At 44.8% G+C, this 22,549-nt stretch overlaps 10 non-coding genes across 10 annotated transcripts; all 10 read left to right on the top strand.

Moving 5' to 3' along the window:
* Positions 1-1,034: 1,034 nt before the first annotated feature.
* On the top strand, positions 1,035-1,107 carry trnav-cac. The gene has a single exon. It is a non-coding gene; the product is annotated as a tRNA-Val (tRNA).
* Positions 1,108-3,602: 2,495 nt separating this feature from the next.
* On the top strand, positions 3,603-3,674 carry trnad-guc. The gene has a single exon. It is a non-coding gene; the product is annotated as a tRNA-Asp (tRNA).
* Positions 3,675-4,718: 1,044 nt separating this feature from the next.
* On the top strand, positions 4,719-4,791 carry trnav-cac. The gene has a single exon. It is a non-coding gene; the product is annotated as a tRNA-Val (tRNA).
* Positions 4,792-8,720: 3,929 nt separating this feature from the next.
* Positions 8,721-8,793, top strand: trnav-cac. The gene has a single exon. It is a non-coding gene; the product is annotated as a tRNA-Val (tRNA).
* A 1,334-nt stretch (positions 8,794-10,127) lies between these two features.
* On the top strand, positions 10,128-10,200 carry trnav-aac. Its single transcript has one exon. It is a non-coding gene; the product is annotated as a tRNA-Val (tRNA).
* Positions 10,201-12,132: 1,932 nt separating this feature from the next.
* trnav-aac lies at positions 12,133-12,205 on the top strand. Its single transcript has one exon. It is a non-coding gene; the product is annotated as a tRNA-Val (tRNA).
* A 503-nt stretch (positions 12,206-12,708) lies between these two features.
* trnav-cac lies at positions 12,709-12,780 on the top strand. Its single transcript has one exon. It is a non-coding gene; the product is annotated as a tRNA-Val (tRNA).
* Positions 12,781-16,119: 3,339 nt separating this feature from the next.
* Positions 16,120-16,192, top strand: trnav-aac. The gene has a single exon. It is a non-coding gene; the product is annotated as a tRNA-Val (tRNA).
* Positions 16,193-16,702: 510 nt separating this feature from the next.
* trnav-cac lies at positions 16,703-16,775 on the top strand. Its single transcript has one exon. It is a non-coding gene; the product is annotated as a tRNA-Val (tRNA).
* A 2,815-nt stretch (positions 16,776-19,590) lies between these two features.
* Positions 19,591-19,662, top strand: trnad-guc. Its single transcript has one exon. It is a non-coding gene; the product is annotated as a tRNA-Asp (tRNA).
* Positions 19,663-22,549: the final 2,887 nt, after the last annotated feature.

Genomic DNA, 22,549 nt, shown 5'->3' with positions numbered 1-22,549 from the left:
ACCTCCACGTTGCGATGCATCTAAGAGAAATGTCCACAGCTCTAGTGCTCAGCTCTGTGCAGGACACAGCATTCAGCGCTTCAGTTATTGCAGCCTAGGTTTAATATATTTTAAACATTGTCACTCCAGAAGATTGCTACAGAAAAGTGTGTGTTTTGTGACTTCCACCTCCGACGCCTTCAATTTCTGCTGTTGTGAGATTCACGTTTTGGGGCCGTCTCTTATAACTTCAACTGTTCAGCACGCCGCTCTCTTCATGACAAACGGATGTCCTTATATGGATAAATAGGGGCGTGGCAGTATGCTAATTGCAGAGAGCGGACACGCACCTGTCAATTTAGAATGATTCTGATTCACAAAGATACGCATGATGGTGAAAACAATCAGGCAGCGATTTTGCGCACGCAATTATTTTCTGCGGAGAGTAAGAACATTTCTGCGCACATTAGTAACACACTGAGCGCGGGTGGGCGGGGCAGCGTCCCACTACCTAAGAAGTATTGCACGCCTGGCCAGCAGGGAGGCGAAGGACAATGTGCAAGCCTTGAGTCAGACGTGTTTCGACCTCTCCGGTGGTGCGAAAAAGTGCGACCTGAGGGTAAGGGACCACATTGAGCTCATGGATTAGGGACAGAGTTTGAAAAATGTCCCTAAAATGTGTATAAGGGAGGCTCTTTCACTGTAGGGGTTCACATCAAGGTAGAAACGAGACAATTTGACCCTCAAGCTCAAGCCAAGGTCATGCAAGGCTCATCCCAGGGGTCTGAAAGGAGACACAAGCAAAGAGAGGAACCTTCCAAATGGAAGCAGCACTAGAGATTCTCAACTGCTTGTGGAACAGAAGACCGAGGTATCCTTTGTAGGTTGATGCTTCTCTTTGTGAGAGATTTGGGACAGTAAGCTATACTTCAGTTTTCACAAAGAACTCTATGTAACAAATTCCTAACATTTGGATGTGGCTCCTCTAATGAGAAAAAACAAATGGGACCCAACATGTATTTGTGGGTCAAGCAGAGGTGCTTTCTGGCATGTCAGTTTCTGTAGTGTAGTGGTTATCACGTTCGCTTCACACGCGAAAGGTCCCCAGCTCGAAACTGGGCAGAAACAACTTTGTGCGATGACGCTTTAGTCAAAGAGAGACATAGTGAGGCAGTGTCCTCAAGAGGGACCCGGAGGGTAGTCCAGTACAAGGGCAGAGAGCATCCTGCAGAAGCATCACATTCTGTAGGGGTTTTTCAACATATCCTATCTGACCAGGTCATATGTTATGATCCCAAAGACAAAGCTGAGGACATTGCCTGGGATAAAGGTCAAGTGGACGACCTGGCTCAGCCTATGCCATTTAGGCTATTAAGACCAGTTGATCAGCATTCATCTCAAGTGCGGTACACTGAGCATATATGAAAATTTGCAAATTGAGGGAACACAAAGTTGCTAATGTATGTCCTCAGTCCTTTTCAAAATCCAGTTTTCTGAGAAAGCCAGTACAACAAAAAGATTTTCATCATCCCCCCAACAGAAAATACAATGTAATAAAGCCAGAACAGCCCACCTTCGCTTTGTCATGAATCAGCAGTCCTCATAGTATAGTGGCAAGCATTCCGCCTGTCACACGCTGGAAGACCAGGTTCGATTCTCGACGAGGAGTCCATCTCTGCTTTCTGCTCAACCTTCACTACAGAGCAAATCAGAAGTAATGCTCCAGCATGCAGCTGCCTGAAGGAGAAGCCATAACAACTGCCTTCAACCATTAATGTAGGAACAGTGGTACCCGGATGACAACAATTTTATAACTACCACACAATCTGCCTGCTCTCTTTGAGAATGGGTCACATATTCCCACCGTCAGATTGACCCCAACTGATGTTATTTGCTGGTTGACAGCTTGCACGTAAGGCGTGTACCTCAACATTGATTGAGCCACTTGGTCACAGTGAACATTGAGCCTTTACTTTATCTGCGACTTCAGTCCAGTTTTGAATCTCTCTTCTGAAATCTCAAAGGACTCCTTGTAGCAAATTCTTATCAATTGGATTTGGCTCCTCTCAGAAATACACTTATGAGACTCGTTGGTAATGGATATTTTCCAGTGTCAGGCCAAGGGGTTCCATGCTACGTCTGTTTCTGTAGTGTAGTGGTTATCACGCCTCACAACACGCCAAAGGTCCCCAGCTCAAACTGGGCAGAAACAACTTCCATGTTTCACTTATTTTTCAACACAGTGAGGTCAGGAATGTCCTGTGTGGGCATTCATGTTTTTTGACCTACAGCATCTCCATTCGCCACTCATTGCTGTTGTTCACAGTGGCGTGATTTTAAGATGCGGTGGCAACTTTGAGAAAATTAGGGATGGCAACCTTTCCATTATCTCAGTCTGTCACTGCTTTGTCTGTCACACTCAAGCTCGCTGTCATGTGCAAGGCTCATCCTAGGGTCTGAAAGGAGACAAGCAAAGAGAGGAACCTTCCAAATGGAAGCAGCACTAGAGATTCTCAACTGCTTGTGGAACAGAAGACCGAGGTATCCTTTGTGGTTGATGCTTCTCTTTGTGAGAGATTTGGGACAGTAAGCTATACTTCAGTTTTCACAAAGAACTTTATGTAACAAATTCCTAAATATTTGGATGTGTCTCTCTAATGAGAAAAACAAATGGGACCCAACATGTATTTGTGGGTCAAGCAGAGGTGCTTTCTGGCATGTCAGTTTCTGTAGTGTAGTGCTGGGTCACGTCTCGCTTCCACACGCGGGTGTGCCGGTCCCCAGCTCGAAACTGGGCAGAAACAACTTTGTGCGATGACGCTTTAGTCAAACTACTTGGGACTCAATTATGTGTCTCCATTTGATATACTGGGTTTCAGAGACTGTTGTTCCAAGGATCCATGAAGACAATCACACTTGATGGTTTTCACAGTGAGAGTTTTTTGCCGATGTGGTGGCAACTTTGAGAAAAATTAGGGATGGCAAGGCTCAGCCCAGGGGTTTGAAAGGAAACACTAGCAAAGAGAGGAACCTCCCAAATGGAAGCAGCATTACAGATTCTGAACTGCTTGTGGAATAAAAGATCATGATGCCCTATGGTTCTTTGCTTTCTTCAGTTCCAGAGGGACTCGCAGCCCCTTGTGAAAGAAACTTAGGTTTGATAAGTTCTATTCCACAAGTGAGGCAGTGTCCTCAAGAGGGACCCGGAGGGCAGTCCAGTACAAGGGCAGAGACTCTGGCAGAAGCATCACATTCTGTAGGGGTTTTTCAACATATCCTATCTTGACCAGGTCATATGTTATGATCCCAAACATAAAGCTGGAGGACATTGGCCTGGGATAAAGGTCATGGCTCCACCTGGCTCAGCCCATGCCATTTAGGCTATTAAGACCCAGTTGGGATCAGCATTCATCCTTATGCTGTACACTCTGAGCATATATGAAAAATTTGCAAATTGAGGGAACACAAAGTTGCCAATGTATGTCCTCAGTCCTTTTCAAAATCCAGTTTTCTGGAGTAGAAAGCCAGTACAACAAAAGATTTTTCATCATCCCCCCAACAGAAAGAGTACAATGTAATAAAAGTCAGAACAGCGCCACCTTTCGTTTGTCATGAATCAGCAGTCCTCGTTAGTATAGTGGCAAGTATCTCCGCCTGTCACGCGGAAGACCGGGGTTCGATTCCCCGACGAGGAGTCCATCTCTGCTTTCTGCTCAACCTTCACTACAGAGCAAATCAGAAGTAATGCTCCGGTATGCAGCGTTCAAGGGTAGGCCATAACAACTGCCTTCAACCATTAATGTAGTAACAGTGGTACCCGGATGACAACAATGAGTAACTACCACACAATCTGCTCGCTCTTGAGAATGGGTCACATATTCCACCGGCCAGATTGACCCCAACTGATGTTATTTGCTGGTTGACAGCTTGCACGTAAGGCGTGTACCTCAACATTGATTGAGCCACTTGGTCACAGTGAACATTGAGCCTTTACTTTATCTGCGACTTCAGTCCAGTTTTGAATCTCTCTTCTGAAATCTCAAAGGACTCCTTGTAGCAAATTCTTATCAATTGGATTTGGCTCCTCTCAGAAATACACTTATGAGACTCGTTGGTAATGGATATTTTCCAGTGTCAGGCCAAGGGGTTCCATGCTACGTCTGCACTCTGTAGTGCAGTGGTTATCACGTCGGCTAACACGCCAAAGGTCCCCAGCTCGAAACTGGGCAGAAACAACTTCCTATGTTTCACTTATTTTTCAACACAGTGAGGTCAGAATGTCCTGGCAGACCATGTTTTTTGACTCATAGCATCTCCATTCACCATTGCTGTTGTTCACAGTGAGTGTGATTTTGCAGATGCGGTGGCAACTTTGAGAAAAATTAGGGATGGCAACCTTTCCATTATCTCTCAGTCTGTCACTGCTTTGTCTGTCACACTCAAGCTCAAGCCAAGGTCATGCAAGGCTCATCCCAGGGGTCTGAAAGGAGACACAAGCAAAGAGAGGAACCTTCCAAATGGAAGCCAGCACTAGAGATTTCAACTGCTTGGGGAACAGAAGACTGAGGTATCCTTGTAGGTTGATGCTTCTCTTTAGAGAGATTTGGGACAGTAAGCTATACTTCAGCTTACAAAGAACCTATGCAACAAATTCCTAACATTTGGATGTATTCTAATGAGAAAACAAAATGGGACTCAACATGTATTTGTGGGTCACAGAGGTGCTTTCTGGCATGTCAGTTTCTGTAGTGTAGTGGTTATCACGTTCGCTTCACACGCGAAAGGTCCCCAGCTCGAAACTGGGCAGAAACAACTTTGTGCGATGACGCTTTAGTCAAACTACTTGGGACTCAATTATGTGTCTCCATTTGATATACTGGGTTTCAGAGACTGTTGTTCCAAGGATCCATGAAGACAATCACACTTGATGGTTTTCACAGTGAGAGTTTTTTGCCGATGTGGTGGCAACTTTGAGAAAAATTAGGGATGGCAAGGCTCAGCCCAGGGGTTTGAAAGGAAACACTAGCAAAGAGAGGAACCTCCCAAATGGAAGCAGCATTACAGATTCTGAACTGCTTGTGGAATAAAAGATCATGATGCCCTATGGTTCTTTGCTTTCTTCAGTTCCAGAGGGACTCGCAGCCCCTTGTGAAAGAAACTTAGGTTTGATAAGTTCTATTCCACAAGTGAGGCAGTGTCCTCAAGAGGGACCCGGAGGGCAGTCCAGTACAAGGGCAGAGAGACCCTGGCAGAAGCATCACATTCTGTAGGGGTTTTTCAACATATCCTATCTGACCAGGTCATATGTTATGATCCCAAAGACAAAGCTGGAGGACATTGCCTGGGATAAAGGTCAAGTGGACGACCTGGCTCAGCCCATGCCATTTAGGCTATTAAGACCCAGTTGGGATCAGCATTCATCTCAAGTATGTACACTCTGAGCATATATGAAAATTTGCAAATTGCAGGGAACACAAAGTTGCTAATGCATGTCCTCAGTCCTTTTCAAAATCCAGTTTTCTGAGAAAGCCAGTACAATAAAAGATTTTCATCATCCCCCTGGCAAAGAGTACAATGTAATAAAGCTAGAACAGCGCCACCTTTCGTTTGTCATGAATCAGCAGTCCTAGTATAGTGGCAAGTATCTCCGCCTGTCACGCTGAAGACCGGGGTTCATTCCCATTTAGAGTCCATCTCGTTTTCTGCTCAACCTTCACTACAGAGCAAATCAGAAGTAATGCTCCAGTATGCAGCATTCAAGGGTAGGCCATAACAACTGCCTTCAACCATTAATGTAGGAACAGTGGTACCCGGATGACAACAATTTTATAACTACCACACACAATCTGCCTGCTCTCTTTGAGAATGGGTCACATATTCCCACCGTCAGATTGACCCCAACTGATGTTATTTGCTGGTTGACAGCTTGCACGTAAGGCGTGTACCTCAACATTGATTGAGCCACTTGGTCACAGTGAACATTGAGCCTTTACTTTATCTGCGACTTCAGTCCAGTTTTGAATCTCTCTTCTGAAATCTCAAAGGACTCCTTGTAGCAAATTCTTATCAATTGGATTTGGCTCCTCTCAGAAATACACTTATGAGACTCGTTGGTAATGGATATTTTCCAGTGTCAGGCCAAGGGGTTCCATGCTACGTCTGTTTCTGTAGTGTAGTGGTTATCACGTTCGAACACGCCGGTGTCCCCAGCCTCGAACTGGGCAGAAACAACTTCCTATGTTTCACTTATTTTTCAACACAGTGAGGTCAGAATGTCCTGGCAGACCATGTTTTTTGACTCATAGCATCTCCATTCACCATTGCTGTTGTTCACAGTGAGTGTGATTTTGCAGATGCGGTGGCAACTTTGAGAAAAATTAGGGATGGCAACCTTTCCATTATCTCTCAGTCTGTCACTGCTTTGTCTGTCACACTCAAGCTCAAGCCAAGGTCATGCAATACCATCCCAGGGTCTGGAAAGGAGACACAAGCAAAGAGAGGAACCTTTCCAAATGGAAGCAGCACTAGAGATTCTCAACTGCTTGTGGAAACAGAAGACCGAGGTATCCTTTGTAGGTTGATGCTTCTCTTTTGTGAGAGATTTGGGACAAAGCTATACTCTGTTTTCACAAAGAACTCTATGTAACAAATTCCTAACATTTGGATGTGGCTCTAATGAGAAAAAAACAAATGGGACCTAACATGTATTTGTGGGTCAAGCAGAGGTGCTTTGTGCCATGTCAGTTTCTGTAGTGTAGTGAGCTATCACGTCTGGCTTCACACGCGAAAGGTCCCCAGCCTCGGAAACTGGGCAGAAACAACTTTGTGCGATGACGCTTAGTCAAACTACTTGGGACTCCACTATGTGTCTCCATTTGATATACTGGGTTTCAGAGAGACTGTTGTTCCAAGGATCCATGAAGACAATCACACTTGATGGTTTTCACAGTGAGAGTTTTTGCCGATGTGGTAAGTAACTTTGAGAAAAATTAGGGATGGCAAGGCTCAGCCCAGGGTTTGAAAAGGAACACTAGCAAAGAGAGGAACCTCCCAAATGGGAAGGCACACAGATTCTGGAACTGCTTGTGGAACAAAAGATCATGATGCCCTATGGTTCTTTGCTTTCTTCAGCCTCCAGAGGACTCGCAGCCCCTTGCAGCAGAAACTTAGGTTTGATAAGTTCTGTTCCACAAGTGAGGCAGTGTCCTCAAGAGGGACCCGGAGGGCAGTCCAGTACAAGGGCAGAGATCCCCTGGCAGAAGCATCACATTCTGTATGGGTTTTTCAACATATCCTAATTGACCAGGTCATATGTTATGATCCCAAAGACAAAGCTGGAGGACATTGCCTGGGATAAAGGTCAAGTGGACGACCTGGCTCAGCCCATGCCATTTGTAATATTAAGACCCAGCTGGGATCAGCATTCATCTCAAGTGCACACTCTGAGCATATATGAAAAATTTGCAAATTGAGGGAACACAAAGTTGCCAATGCATGTCCTCAGTCCTTTCAAAATCCAGTTTTCTGGAGTAGAAAGCCAGTACAACAAAAGATTTTTCATCATCCCTACCAGAAAGAGTACAATGTAATAAAAGTCAGAACAGCTACCTTCGCTTGGGTTTGAATCAGCAGTCCTCGTTAGTATAGTGGCAAGTATCTCCGCCTGTCACGCGGAAGACCGGGTTCGATTCCCCGACGAGGAGTCCATCTCTGCTTTCTGCTCAACCTTCACTACAGAGCAAATCAGAAGTAATGTCGTATGCAGCGTTCAAGGGTAGGCCATAACAACTGCCTTCAACCATTAATGTAGTAACAGTGGTACCTGGATGACAAATAATTCTTAGAGGGAATCTCACTTACACACAATCTGCCTGCCTCTTGAGAATGGGTCACATATTCCCCACCACAGATTGACTCCTAACTGATGTTATTTGCCAGTTGACAGCTTGCACGAAGGCGGTACCTCAACATTGATTGAGCCACTTTGGTCACAGTGAACATTGAGCCTTTACTTTATCTGCGACTTCAGTCCAGTTTTGAATCTCTTCTGAAATCTCAAAGGACTCTGTAGCAAATTCTTATCAATTGGATTTGGCCTCTCAGAAATACACTTATGACTCGTTGGTAATGGATATTTCCAGTGTCAGGCCAAGGGGTTCATGCTACGCCTTGTTCTGGGTAAATATCACGCCGCCACGCGAAAGGTCCCCAGCTCGAAACTGGGCAGAAACAACTTCCTATGTTTCACTTATTTTTCAACACAGTGAGGTCAGAATGTCCTGGCAGACCATGTTTTTTGACTCATAGCATCTCCATTCACCATTGCTGTTGTTCACAGTGAGTGTGATTTTGCAGATGCGGTGGCAACTTTGAGAAAAATTAGGGATGGCAACCTTTCCATTATCTCTCAGTCTGTCACTGCTTTGTCTGTCACACTCAAGCTCAAGCCAAGGTCATGCAAGGCTCATCCCAGGGGTCTGAAAGGAGACACAAGCAAAGAGAGGAACCTTCCAAATGGAAGCAGCACTAGAGATTCTCAACTGCTTGTGGAACAGAAGACCGAGGTATCCTTTGTAGTTGAGTTTCAGGAGAGATTTGGGACAGTAAGCTATACTTCAGTTTTCACAAAGAACTCTATGTAACAAATTCCTAACATTTGGATGTGGCTCCTCTAATGAGAAAAAACAAATGGGACCCAACATGTATTTGTGGGTCAAGCAGAGGTGCTTTCTGGCATGTCAGTTTCTGTAGTGTAGTGGTTATCACGTTCGCTTCACACGCGAAAGGTCCCCAGCTCGAAACTGGGCAGAAACAACTTTGTGCGATGACGCTTTAGTCAAACTACTTGGGACTCAATTATGTGTCTCCATTTGATATACTGGGTTTCAGAGACTGTTGTTCCAAGGATCCATGAAGACAATCACACTTGATGGTTTTCACAGTGAGAGTTTTTTGCCGATGTGGTGGCAACTTTGAGAAAAATTAGGGATGGCAAGGCTCAGCCCAGGGGTTTGAAAGGAAACACTAGCAAAGAGAGGAACCTCCCAAATGGAAGCAGCATTACAGATTCTGAACTGCTTGTGGAATAAAAGATCATGATGCCCTTTTGCTTCTTCAGTTCCAGGATCATGAACTCAGAAAGAAACTTAGGTTTGATAAGTTCTATTCCACAAGTGAGGCAGTGGTTCAAGAGGGATCCGGAGGGTCCAGCATAAGGGGCAGAGAGACCTGGCAGAAGCATCACATTCTGTAGGGGTTTTTCAACATATCCTATCTGACCAGGGTCATATGTTATGATCCCAAAAGACAAAGTTGGAGGACATTGCCTGGGATAAAGGTCATGGACGACCTGGTCAGCCCCATGCCATTTAGGCTATTAAGACCAGTTGGGATCAGCATTCATCTCAAGTGCGGTACACCTGAGCATATATGAAAAATTTGCAAATTGAGGGAACACAAAGTTGCTAATGATGTCCTCAGTCCTTTCAAAATCCAGTTTTCTGAGAAAGCCAGTACAACAAAGATTTTTCATCATCCCCCCAACAGAAAGAGTACAATGTAATAAAAGTCAGAAATATGCCACCTTTCGTTTGTCAGTGAATCAGCAGTCCTCGCATAGTGGGCAAGTATCTCCGCCTGTCACGCGGAAGACCGGGTCTTATCTCTCGACGAGAGTCCATTCCTGCTTTCTGCTCAACCTTCACTACAGAGCAAATCAGAAGCAATGCTCCAGTATGCAGCATTCAAGGGTAGACCATAATGAACTGCCTTTCAAATTCATTAATGTAGGAAACAGTGGTACCTGGATGACAAACAATTTCCATAACTACCACACACAATCTGCCTGCTCTCTTGAGAATGTAGTCACATATTCCCACCGTCAGATTGACCCCAACTGATGTTATTTGCTGGTTGACAGCTTGCACGTAAGGCGTGTACCTCAACATTGATTGAGCCACTTGGTCACAGTGAACATTGAGCCTCTTTTTACTTTATCTCATGACTTCAGTCCAGTTTTGAATCTCTGAAATCTCAAAGGACTTCCTTGTAGCAAAATCCACACTGATTTGCCTCTCAGAAATACACTTATGAGACTCAAGCAGTAATGGATATTTTCCATGCTGGCCAAGGGGTTCCATGCTACGTCTGTTTCTGTAGTGTAGTGGTTATCACGTTCGCTTAACACGCGAAAGGTCCCCAGCTCGAAACTGGGCAGAAACAACTTCCTATGTTTCACTTATTTTTCAACACAGTGAGGTCAGAATGTCCTGGCAGACCATGTTTTTTGACTCATAGCATCTCCATTCACCATTGCTGTTGTTCACAGTGAGTGTGATTTTGCAGATGCGGTGGCAACTTTGAGAAAAATTAGGGATGGCAACCTTTCCATTATCTCTCAGTCTGTCACTGCTTTGTCTGTCACACTCAAGTCATTAAGCACATGCAAGGTCTATCCCAGGGGTCTGAAAGGAGACACAAGCAAAGAGAGTGAACCTTCCAAATGGAAGCAGCACTAGAGAGATTCTCAACTGCTTGTGGAACAGAAGACCGCAGGTATCCTTTGTAGGTTGATGCTTCTTTGTGAGATTGGGACAGTAAGCCATATACTTCAGTTTCACAAAGAACTCTATGTAACAAATTCCTAACATTTGATGTGCCTCTAATGAAAACAATGGGACCCAACATGTATTTGTGGGTCAAGCAGAGGTGCTTTCTGGCATGTCAGTTTCTGTAGTGTAGTGGAAAGACACGTCTGGGCTTCACACTGGGGTGTCCCCAGCTCGAAACTGGGCAGAAACAACTTTGTGCGATGACGCTTTAGTCAAACTACTTGGGACTCAATTATGTGTCTCCATTTGATATACTGGGTTTCAGAGACTGTTGTTCCAAGGATCCATGAAGACAATCACACTTGATGGTTTTCACAGTGAGAGTTTTTTGCCGATGTGGTGGCAACTTTGAGAAAAATTAGGATGGTATGCCCAGCCTAGGGTTTGAAAGGAAACACTAGCAAAGAGAGGAACCTCCCAAATGGAAGCAGCATTACAGATTCTGAACTGCTTGTGGAATAAAAGATCATGATGCCCTATGGTTCTTTGCTTTCTTCAGTTCCAGAGGGACTCGCAGCCCCTTGTGAAAGAAACTTAGGTTTGATAAGTTCTATTCCACAAGTGAGGCAGTGTCCTCAAGAGGGACCCGGAGGGCAGTCCAGTACAAGGGCAGAGAGACCCTGGCAGAAGCATCACATTCTGTAGGGGTTTTTCAACATATCCTATCTGACCAGGCCATGTTACATCCCAAAGACAAAGCTGGGAGGACATTGCCTGGGATAAAGGTCAAGTGACGACCTGGCTCAGCCCATGCCATTTAGGCTACTAAGACCCAGTTGGGATCAGCATTCATCCTGCTACACACCTGAGCATATATGAAAAATTTGCAAATTGAGGGAACACAAAGTTGCCAATGTATGTCCTCAGTCCTTTTCAAAATCCAGTTTTCTGGAGTAGAAAGCCAGTACAACAAAAGATTTTTCATCATCCCCCCAACAGAAAGAGTACAATGTAATAAAAGTCAGAACAGCGCCACCTTTCGTTTGTCATGAATCAGCAGTCCTCGTTAGTATAGTGGCAAGTATCTCCGCCTGTCACGCGGAAGACCGGGTCGATTCCCCGACGAGGAGTCCATCTCTGCTTTCTGCTCAACCTTCACTACAGAGCAAATCAGAAGTAATGCTCCAGTATGCAGCATTCAAGGGTAGGCCATAACAACTGCCTTCAACCATTAATGTAGTAACAGTGGTACCCGGATGACAACAATTTTATAACTACCACACACAATCTGCCTGCTCTCTTTGAGAATGGGTCACATATTCCCACCGTCAGATTGACCCCAACTGATGTTATTTGCTGGTTGACAGCTTGCACGTAAGGCGTGTACCTCAACATTGATTGAGCCACTTGGTCACAGTGAACATTGAGCCTTTACTTTATCTGCGACTTCAGTCCAGTTTTGAATCTCTCTTCTGAAATCTCAAAGGACTCCTTGTAGCAAATTCTTATCAATTGGATTTGGCTCCTCTCAGAAATACACTTATGAGACTCGTTGGTAATGGATATTTTCCAGTGTCAGGCCAAGGGGTTCCATGCTACGTCTGTTTCTGTAGTGTAGTGGTCATCACGTTCGCTTAACACGCGAAAGGTCCCCAGCTCGAAACTGGGCAGAAACAACTTCCTATGTTTCACTTATTTTTCAACACAGTGAGGTCAGAATGTCCTGGCAGACCATGTTTTTTGACTCATAGCATTCCATTCTCACCATTGCTGCTGTTCACAGTGAGGATTTTTGCAGATGCGTGGCAACTTTGAGAAAATTAGGATACGGCAACCTTCCATTATCTCTCAGTCTGTCACTGCTTTGTCTGTCACATCTAAGCCTGGGCCAAGGTCATGCAAGGCTCATTCCAGGGGCCTGAAAGGAGACACAAGCAAAGAGAGGAACCTTTCCAAATGGCACTAGAGATTCTCAACTGCTTGTGAACAGAAGAATTCCGAGGTATCTCTTGTAGGTTGATGTTTTCTTGTGATTTGGGACAGTAAGCTATACTTCAGTTTTCACAAGCAAAGAACTCTATGTAACAAATTCCTAACATTTGATGTGGTTCTTCAATGAGAAACAAATGGGACCCAACATGTATTTGTGGGTCAAGCAGAGGTGCTTTCTGGCATGTCAGTTTCTGTAGTGTAGTGTTATCACGTTCGCTTCACACGCGAAAGGTCCCCAGCTCGAAACTGGGCAGAAACAACTTTGTGCGATGACGCTTTAGTCAAACTACTTGGGACTCAATTATGTGTCTCCATTTGATATACTGGGTTTCAGAGACTGTTGTTCCAAGGATCCATGAAGACAATCACACTTGATGGTTTTCACAGTGAGAGTTTTTTGCCGATGTGGTGGCAACTTTGAGAAAAATTAGGGATGGCAAGGCTCAGCCCAGGGGTTTGAAAGGAAACACTAGCAAAGAGAGGAACCTCCCAAATGGAAGCAGCATTACAGATTCTGAACTGCTTGTGGAATAAAAGATCATGATGCCCTATGGTTCTTTGCTTTCTTCAGTTCCAGAGGGACTCGCAGCCCCTTGTGAAAGAAACTTAGGTTTGATAAGTTCTATTCCACAAGTGAGGCAGTGTCCTCAAGAGGGACCCGGAGGGCAGTCCAGTACAAGGGCAGAGAGACCCTGGCAGAAGCATCACATTCTGTAGGGGTTTTTCAACATATCCTATCTGACCAGGTCATATGTTATGATCCCAAAGACAAAGCTGGAGGACATTGCCTGGGATAAAGGTCAAGTGGACGACCTGGCTCAGCCCATGCCATTTAGGCTATTAAGACCCAGTTGGGATCAGTATCTTACCTCAAGTATGTACACTCTGAGCATATATGAAAAATTTGCAAATTGAGGGGAACACAAAGTTACAATGTATGTCCTCAGTCCTTTTCAAAATCCAGTTTTCTGGAGTATGCCAGTACAACAAAAGATTTTTCATCATCCCCCAACAGAGTACAATGTAAGTCAGAACAGCGCCACCTTCGCTTGTCATGAATCAGCAGTCCTCGTTAGTATAGTAGCAGCATTCCGCCTGTCACGGGAAGACCGGGTTCGACCTCTGACGAGTCCATCTCTGCTTTCGTCAACCTTCTACTACAGAGCAACTGTGAAACACGTCTGCATGCAGCGTTCAAGGGTAGGCCATAACAACTGCCTTCAACCATTAATGTGGTACCCGGATGACAACAATTTTATAACTACCACACACAATCTGCCTGCTCTCTTTGAGAATGGGTCACATATTCCCACCGTCAGATTGACCCCAACTGATGTTATTTGCTGGTTGACAGCTTGCACGTAAGGCGTGTACCTCAACATTGATTGAGCCACTTGGTCACAGTGAACATTGAGCCTTTACTTTATCTGCGACTTCAGTCCAGTTTTGAATCTCTCTTCTGAAATCTCAAAGGACTCCTTGTAGCAAATTCTTATCAATTGGATTTGGCTCCTCTCAGAAATACACTTATGAGACTCGTTGGTAATGGATATTTTCCAGTGTCAGGCCATGGTTCCATACGCCTGTTTGGTAGTGGTTATCACGCTCGCTTAACACGCGAAAGGTCCCTAGCTCGAAACTGCAGAAACAACTTCCTATGTTTCACTTATTTTTCAACACAGTGAGGTCAGAATGTCCTGGCAGACCATGTTTTTTGACTCATAGCATCTCCATTCACCATTGCTGTTGTTCACAGTGAGTGTGATTTTGCAGATGCGGTGGCAACTTTGAGAAAAATTAGGGATGGCAACCTTTCCATTATCTCTCAGTCTGTCACTGCTTTGTCTGTCACACTCAAGCTCAAGCCAAGGTCATGCAAGGCTCATCCCAGGGGTCTGAAAGGAGACACAAGCAAAGAGAGGAACCTTCCAAATGGAAGCAGCACTAGAGATTCTCAACTGCTTGTGGAACAGAAGACCGAGGTATCCTTTGTAGGTTGATGCTTCTCTTTGTGAGAGATTTGGGACAGTAAGCTATACTTCAGTTTTCACAAAGAACTCTATGTAAATAAATTCCTAACATTTGGATGGCTCTAATGAGAAAAAAACAAATGGGACCTAACATGTATTTGTGGGTCAAGCAGAGGTGCTTTCTGGCATGTCAGTTTCGGTAGTGTAGTGGTTATCACGCCTGGCCCCACACGCGGTCCCCAGCTCGAAACTGGGCAGAAACAACTTTGTGCGATGACGCTTAGTCTAAACTACTTGGGACTCAATTATGTGTCTCCATTTGATATACTGCCTGTTTCAGAGACTGTTGTTCCAAGGATCCATGAAGACAATCACACTTGATGGTTTTCACAGTGAGAGTTTTTTGCCGATGTGGTGGCAACTTTGAGAAAAATTAGGGATGGCAAGGCTCAGCCCAGGGGTTTGAAAGGAAACACTAGCAAAGAGAGGAACCTCCCAAATGGAAGCAGCATTACAGATTCTGAACTGCTTGTGGAATAAAAGATCATGATGCCCTATGGTTCTTTGCTTTCTTCAGTTCAGAGGGACTCGCAGCCCCTTGTGAAAGAAACTTAGGTTTGATAAGTTCTATTCCACAAGTGAGGCAGTGTCCTCAAGAGGGACCCGGAGGGCAGTCCAGTACAAGGGCAGAGAGACCCTGGCAGAAGCATCACATTCTGTAGGGGTTTTTCAACATATCCTATCTGACCAGGTCATATGTTATGATCCCAAAGACAAAGCTGGAGGACATTGCCTGGGATAAAGGTCAAGTGGACGACCTGGCTCAGCCCATGCCATTTAGGCTATTAAGACCCAGTTGGGATCAGCATTCATCTCAAGTGCGGTACACTCTGAGCATATATGAAAAATTTGCAAATTGAGGGAACACAAAGTTGCCAATGTATGTCCTCAGTCCTTTTCAAAATCCAGTTTTCTGGAGTAGAAAGCCAGTACAACAAAAGATTTTTCATCATCCCCCCAACAGAAAGAGTACAATGTAATAAAAGTCAGAACAGCGCCACCTTTCGTTTGTCATGAATCAGCAGTCCTCGTGGCATAGTGCAAGCATTCCTCGCCTGTCACGCGGAAGACCGGGGTTCGATCCCCGACGAGGAGTCCATCTCTGCTTTCTGCTCAACCTTCACTACAGAGCAAATCAGAAGTAATGCTCCGGTATGCAGCGTTCAAGGGTAGGCCATAACAACTGCCTTCAACCATTAATGTAGTAACAGTGGTACCCGGATGACAACAATTTTATAACTACCACACACAATCTGCCTGCTCTCTTTGAGAATGGGTCACATATTCCCACCGTCAGATTTACCCCAACTGATGTTATTTGCTGGTTGACAGCTTGCACGTAAGGCGTGTACCTCAACATTGATTGAGCCACTTGGTCACAGTGAACATTGAGCCTTTACTTTATCTGCGACTTCAGTCCAGTTTTGAATCTCTCTTCTGAAATCTCAAAGGACTCCTTGTAGCAAATTCTTATCAATTGGATTTGGCTCCTCTCAGAAATACACTTATGAGACTCGTTGGTAATGGATATTTTCCAGTGTCAGGCCAAGGGGTTCCATGCTACGTCTGTTTCTGTAGTGTAGTGGTTATCACGTTCGCTTAACACGCGAAAGGTCCCCAGCTCGAAACTGGGCAGAAACAACTTCCTATGTTTCACTTATTTTTCAACACAGTGAGGTCAGAATGTCCTGGCAGACCATGTTTTTTGACTCATAGCATCTCCATTCACCATTGCTGTTGTTCACAGTGAGTGTGATTTTGCAGATGCGGTGGCAACTTTGAGAAAAATTAGGGATGGCAACCTTTCCATTATCTCTCAGTCTGTCACTGCTTTGTCTGTCACACTCAAGCTCAAGCCAAGGTCATGCAAGGCTCATCCCAGGGGTCTGAAAGGAGACACAAGCAAAGAGAGGAACCTTCCAAATGGAAGCAGCACTAGAGATTCTCAACTGCTTGTGGAACAGAAGACCGAGGTATCCTTTGTAGGTTGATGCTTCTCTTTGTGAGAGATTTGGGACAGTAAGCTATACTTCAGTTTTCACAAAGAACTCTATGTAACAAATTCCTAACATTTGGATGTGGCCTTCCACTATAGTAAGAATGGGACCCAACATGTATTTGTGGGTCACAGAGGTGCTTTCTGGCATGTCAGTTTCTGTAGTGTAGTGGTTATCACGTTCGCTTCACACGCGAAAGGTCCCCAGCTCGAAACTGGGCAGAAACAACTTTGTGCGATGACGCTTTAGTCAAACTACTTGGGACTCAATTATGTGTCTCCATTTGATATACTGGGTTTCAGAGACTGTTGTTCCAAGGATCCATGAAGACAATCACACTTGATGGTTTTCACAGTGAGAGTTTTTTGCCGATGTGGTGGCAACTTTGAGAAAAATTAGGGATGGCAAGGCTCAGCCCAGGGGTTTGAAAGGAAACACTAGCAAAGAGAGGAACCTCCCAAATGGAAGCAGCATTACAGATTCTGAACTGCTTGTGGAATAAAAGATCATGATGCCCTATGGTTCTTTGCTTTCTTCAGTTCCAGAGGGACTCGCAGCCCCTTGTGAAAGAAACTTAGGTTTGATAAGTTCTATTCCACAAGTGAGGCAGTGTCCTCAAGAGGGACCCGGAGGGCAGTCCAGTACAAGGGCAGAGAGACCCAAGTGGTACATCACATTCTGTAGGGGTTTTTCAACATATCCTATCTGACCAGGTCATATGTTATGATCCTGTGCAAGACAAAGCTGGAGGACATTGCTGGGATAAAGGTCAAGTGGACTAGACCTGGCTCAGCCCATGCCATTTAGGCTACACCCAGTTGGGATCAGCATTCATCTCAAGTGTACACTCTGAGCATATATGAAAAATTTGGTAAATTGAGGGAACACAAAGCTGCCAATGTATGTCCTCAGTCCTTTTCAAAATCCAGTTTTCTGGAGTAGAGCCAGTAATAACAAAAGATTTTTCATCATCCCTCCAACAGAAAGAGTACAATGTAATAAAAGTCAGAACAGCGCCACCTTCGCTTGTCATGAATCAGCAGTCCCTAGTATAGTAGCAAGTATCTCCGCCTGTCACGCGGGAAGACCGGGTCTGATCCCGACGAGGAGTCCATCTCTGCTTTCTGCTCAACTCTCTCTCTCTCTTCACTACAGAGCAAATCAGAAGTAATGCTCCGGTATGCAGCGTTCAAGGGTAGGCCATAACAACTGCCTTCAACCATTAATGTAGTAACAGTGGTACCCGGATGACAACATTTTATAACTACCACACACAATCTGCCTGCTCTCTTTGAGAATGGGTCACATATTCCCACCGTCAGATTGACCCCAACTGATGTTATTTGCTGGTTGACAGCTTGCACGTAAGGCGTGTACCTCAACATTGATTGAGCCATCAAATGCTATATTGAGCTTCATTTATCTGCGATTTGTCCAGTTTGAATCTCTGAAACTCAGTGACTCCTTGTGCAAATTTCAACACACTGGATTTGGCTCCTCTGTAGTCACACTTATGAGACTCGTTGGTAAACGGATATTTTCAGTGTCAGGCCATGTGGCTCAAACATACAGTCTGTTTCTCAGTGTAGTGAGCACACGTCAGCTAACACGCAGTCCCCCAGCTCGAAACTGCAGAAACAACTTCCTATGTTTCACTTATTTTTCAACACAGTGAGGTCAGAATGTCCTGGCAGACCATGTTTTTTGACTCATAGCATCTCCATTCACCATTGCTGTTGTTCACAGTGAGTGGAGCTTGCAGATGCGGTGGCAATCATAGGTAACTAGGATGGCAACCTTTCCATTATCTCTCAGTCTGTCACTGCTTTGTCTGTCAAGCACTCAAGCCTGGCCAAGGTCATGCAAGGCTCATCCCAGGGTCTGAAAGGAGACACAAGCAAAGAGAGGAACTTCAAATGGGAAGCAGCACTAGAGATTTCAACTGCTTGTGGAACAGAAGACCGAGGTATCCTTTGTAGGTTGATGTTTTCTTTGTGAGAGATTTGGGACAGTAAGCTATACTTCCAGTTTTCACAAAGAACTCTGGTGTAACAAATTCTAACATTTGATGTGGTTCTCTAATGAGTAGTAACAAATGGGACTCAACATGTATTTGTGGTCAAGCAGAGGTGTTTTCTGGCATGTCAGTTTTTGTGTGTAGAGTATCACGTCATTTGACATCATTAGTAAAGGTCCCCAGCTCGAAACTGGGCAGAAACAATCTTGTGCGATGACGCCTTTAGTCAAACTACTTGGGACCTCCAATTATGTGTCTCCCCATTTGATATACTGCTTCAGAGAGACTGCTGTTCCAAGGATCCATGAAGCACAACTCACACGGATGGTTTTCTACAGTGAGAGTTTTTGCCGATGTGGTGGCAACTTTGAGGAAAAATTAGGGATGGCAAGGCTCAGCCTAGGTTTGAAAGGAACACTAGCAAAGAGAGGAACCTCCCAAATGGAAGCAGCATTACAGATTCTGAACTGCTTGTGGAATAAAAGATCATGATGCCCTATGGTTCTTTGCTTTCCAGTTCCAGAGGGATCTCGTAGCCCCTCAGAAAGAAACTTAGGTTTGATAAGTTCTATTCCACAAGTGAGGCAGTGTCTCAAGAGGGACCCGAGGGCAAGTCCAGCAAGGGCAGAGGGAGACTCCTGGCAGAAGCATCACATTCTGTAGGGGTTTTTCAACATATCCTATCTGACCAGGTCATATGTTGGTGATCCCAAAGACAAAGCTGGAGGACATTGCCTGACAGCAAGGTCAAGTGGACGACCTGGCTCAGCCCATGCCATTTAGGCTATTAAGACCCAGTTGGGATCACATTCATCCTTGCCAAGTGTACACTCTGAGCATATGAAAAATTTGCAAATCTGAGGGAACACAAGTTGCCAATGTATGTCCTCAGTCCTTTTCAAAATCCAGTTTTCTGGAGTAGAAAGCCAGTACAACAAAAGATTTTTCATCATCCCCCCAACAGAAAGAGTACAATGTAATAAAAGTCAGAACAGCGCCACCTTTCGTTTGTCATGAATCAGCAGTCCTCGTTAGTATAGTGGCAAGTATCTCCGCCTGTCACGCGGAAGACCGGGGTTCGATTCCCCGACGAGGAGTCCATCTCTGCTTTCTGCTCAACCTTCACTACAGAGCAATCAGAAATAATGTCTGGCATGCCGCTCAAGGGTGCAGGGGCCATAATAACTGCCTTCAACCATTAATGTAGTAACAGTGGTACCCGGATGACAACAATTTTATAACTACCACACACAATCTGCCTGCTCTCTTTGAGAATGGGTCACATATTCCCACCGTCAGATTGACCCCAACTGATGTTATTTGCTGGTTGACAGCTTGCACGTAAGGCGTGTACCTCAACATTGATTGAGCCACTTGGTCACAGTGAACATTGAGCCTTTACTTTATCTGCGACTTCAGTCCAGTTTTGAATCTCTCTTCTGAAATCTCAAAGGACTCCTTGTAGCAAATTCTTATCAATTGGATTTAGCCTCTCAGAAATACACTTTATGAGACTCGTTGGTAATGGATATTTTCCAGTGTCAGCCAAGGGGTTCCATGCTACGGCCTGTTTCTGTAGTGTAGTGTTATCACGTCTCGCTTAACACGCTGAAGTCCCAGCTCGAAACCAAGAAACAACTTCCTATGTTTCAATTTATTTTCAACACAGTGAGGTCAGAATGTCCTGGCAGACCATGTTTTTTGACTCATAGCATCTCCATTCACCATTGCTGTTGTTCACAGTGAGTGTGATTTTGCAGATGCGGTGGCAACCTTGAGAAAAATTAGGGATGGCAACCTTTCCATTATCTCTCAGTCTGTCACTGCTTTGTCTGTCACACTCAAGCTCAAGCCAAGGTCATGCAAGGCTCATCCCAGGGGTCTGAAAGGAGACACAAGCAAAGAGAGGAACCTTCCAAATGGAAGCAGCACTAGAGATTCTCAACTGCTTGTGGAACAGAAGACCGAGGTATCCTTTGTAGGTTGATGCTTCTCTTTGTGAGAGATTTGGGACAGTAAGCTATACTTCAGTTTTCACAAAGAACTCTATGTAACAAATTCCTAAACATTTGGATGTGGCTCCTCTAATGAGAAAAAACAAATGTGGGACCCAACATGTATTTGTGGGTCACAGAGGTGCTTTCTGGCATGTCAGTTTCTCTAGTGTAGTGGTTTATCACGTTCGCCCACACGCGAAAGAACCCTGTGCCTCGAACTGCAGAAACAACTTTGTGCCATGACGCTTTTGAGTCAAACTACTTGGGATTCAAATTATGTGTCTCCATTTGATATACTGGGTTTCAGAGATCATACCCAAGGATCCATGAAGACAATCACACTTTGATGGTTTTCATGAGAGTTTTTGCCGATGTGGTGGCAACTTTGAGAAAAATTAGGATGGCAAGGCTCAGCCCAGGGTTTGAAAAAGGAAACACTAGCAAAGAGGAGGAACCTCCCAAATGGAAGGCAGACATAGATTCTAGAACTGCTTGGGGAATAAAAGATCATGATGCCCTATGGTTCTTTGCTTTCTTCAGTTCCAGGATTCTCAGAGTCTCTGTGAAAGAAACTTAGGTTTGATAAGTTCTGTTCCACAAGTGAGGCAGTGTCCTCAAGAGGGACCCGGAGGGCAGTCCAGTACAAGGGCAGAGATCCCCTGGCAGAAGCATCACATTCTGTAGGGGTTTTTCAACATATCCTAATTGACCAGGTCATATGTTATGATCCCAAAGACAAAGCTGGAGGACATTGCCTGGGATAAAGGTCAAGTGGACGACCTGGCTCAGCCCATGCCATTCAGGCTATTAAGGCCCAGTTGGGATCAGCATTCATCTCAAGTGGTACACTCTGAGCATATGAAAATTTGCAAATTGAGGGAACACAAAGTTGCCAATGTATGTCCTCAGTCCTTTTCAAAATCCAGTTTTCTGGAGTAGAAAGCCAGTACAACAAAAGATTTTTCATCATCCCCCCAACAGAAAGAGTACAATGTAATAAAAGTCAGAACAGCGCCACCTTTCGTTTGTCATGAATCAGCAGTCCTCATAGTATAGGCGCATCTCCGCCTGTCACGCGGAAGACCGGGTCTGAGCCCCACGAGGAGTCCATCTCTGCTTTCTGCTCAACCTCACAGAGCAAATCAGAAGTAATGCCCGGTGGTGCAGCTCAAGGGTAGGCCATAACAACTGCCTTCAACCATTAATGTAGTAACAGTGGTACCCGATGACAACAATTTTATAACTACCACACACAATCTGCCTGCTCTCTTTGAGAATGGGTCACATATTCCCACCGTCAGATTGACCCCAACTGATGTTATTTGCTGGTTGACAGCTTGCACGTAAGGCGTGTACCTCAACATTGATTGAGCCACTTGGTCACAGTGAACATTGAGCCTTTACTTTATCTGCGACTTCAGTCCAGTTTTGAATCTCTCTTCTGAAATCTCAAAGGACTCCTTGTAGCAAATTCTTATCAATTGGATTTGGCTCCTCTCAGAAATACACTTATGAGACTCGTTGGTAATGGATATTTTCCAGTGTCAGGCCAAGGGGTTCCATGCTACGTCTGTTTCTGTAGTGTAGTGGTTATCACGTTCGCTTAACACGCGAAAGGTCCCCAGCTCGAAACTGGGCAGAAACAACTTCCTATGTTTCACTTATTTTTCAACACAGTGAGGCTTAAATGTCCTGGCAGACCACATGTTTTTTGACTCATAGCATTCCATTCACTCATTGCTGTTGTTCACAGTGAGTGTGATTTTGCAGATGCTGTGGCAACTTGAGAAAAATTAGGATGGCAACCTTTCCATTATCTTCTCAGTCTGTCACTGCTTTGTCTGTCACACCTGGGCCTGGGCCAAGGTCATGCAAGGCTCATCCCAGGGGTCTGAAAGGAGACACAAGCAAAGAGGAGGAACCTTCCAAATGGAAGCAGCACTGTGAGATTCCTTTAAACTGCTTGTGGAACAGAAGACCGAGGTAT

The sequence above is a fragment of the Hippoglossus stenolepis genome, chromosome 12, assembly GCF_022539355.2.
Source record: "Hippoglossus stenolepis isolate QCI-W04-F060 chromosome 12, HSTE1.2, whole genome shotgun sequence".
Classification (NCBI taxonomy): Eukaryota; Metazoa; Chordata; class Actinopteri; order Pleuronectiformes; family Pleuronectidae; genus Hippoglossus; species Hippoglossus stenolepis.
Note: the sequence above shows the minus strand (reverse complement) of the source record. Positions and strands in the feature narration are given on the sequence as shown.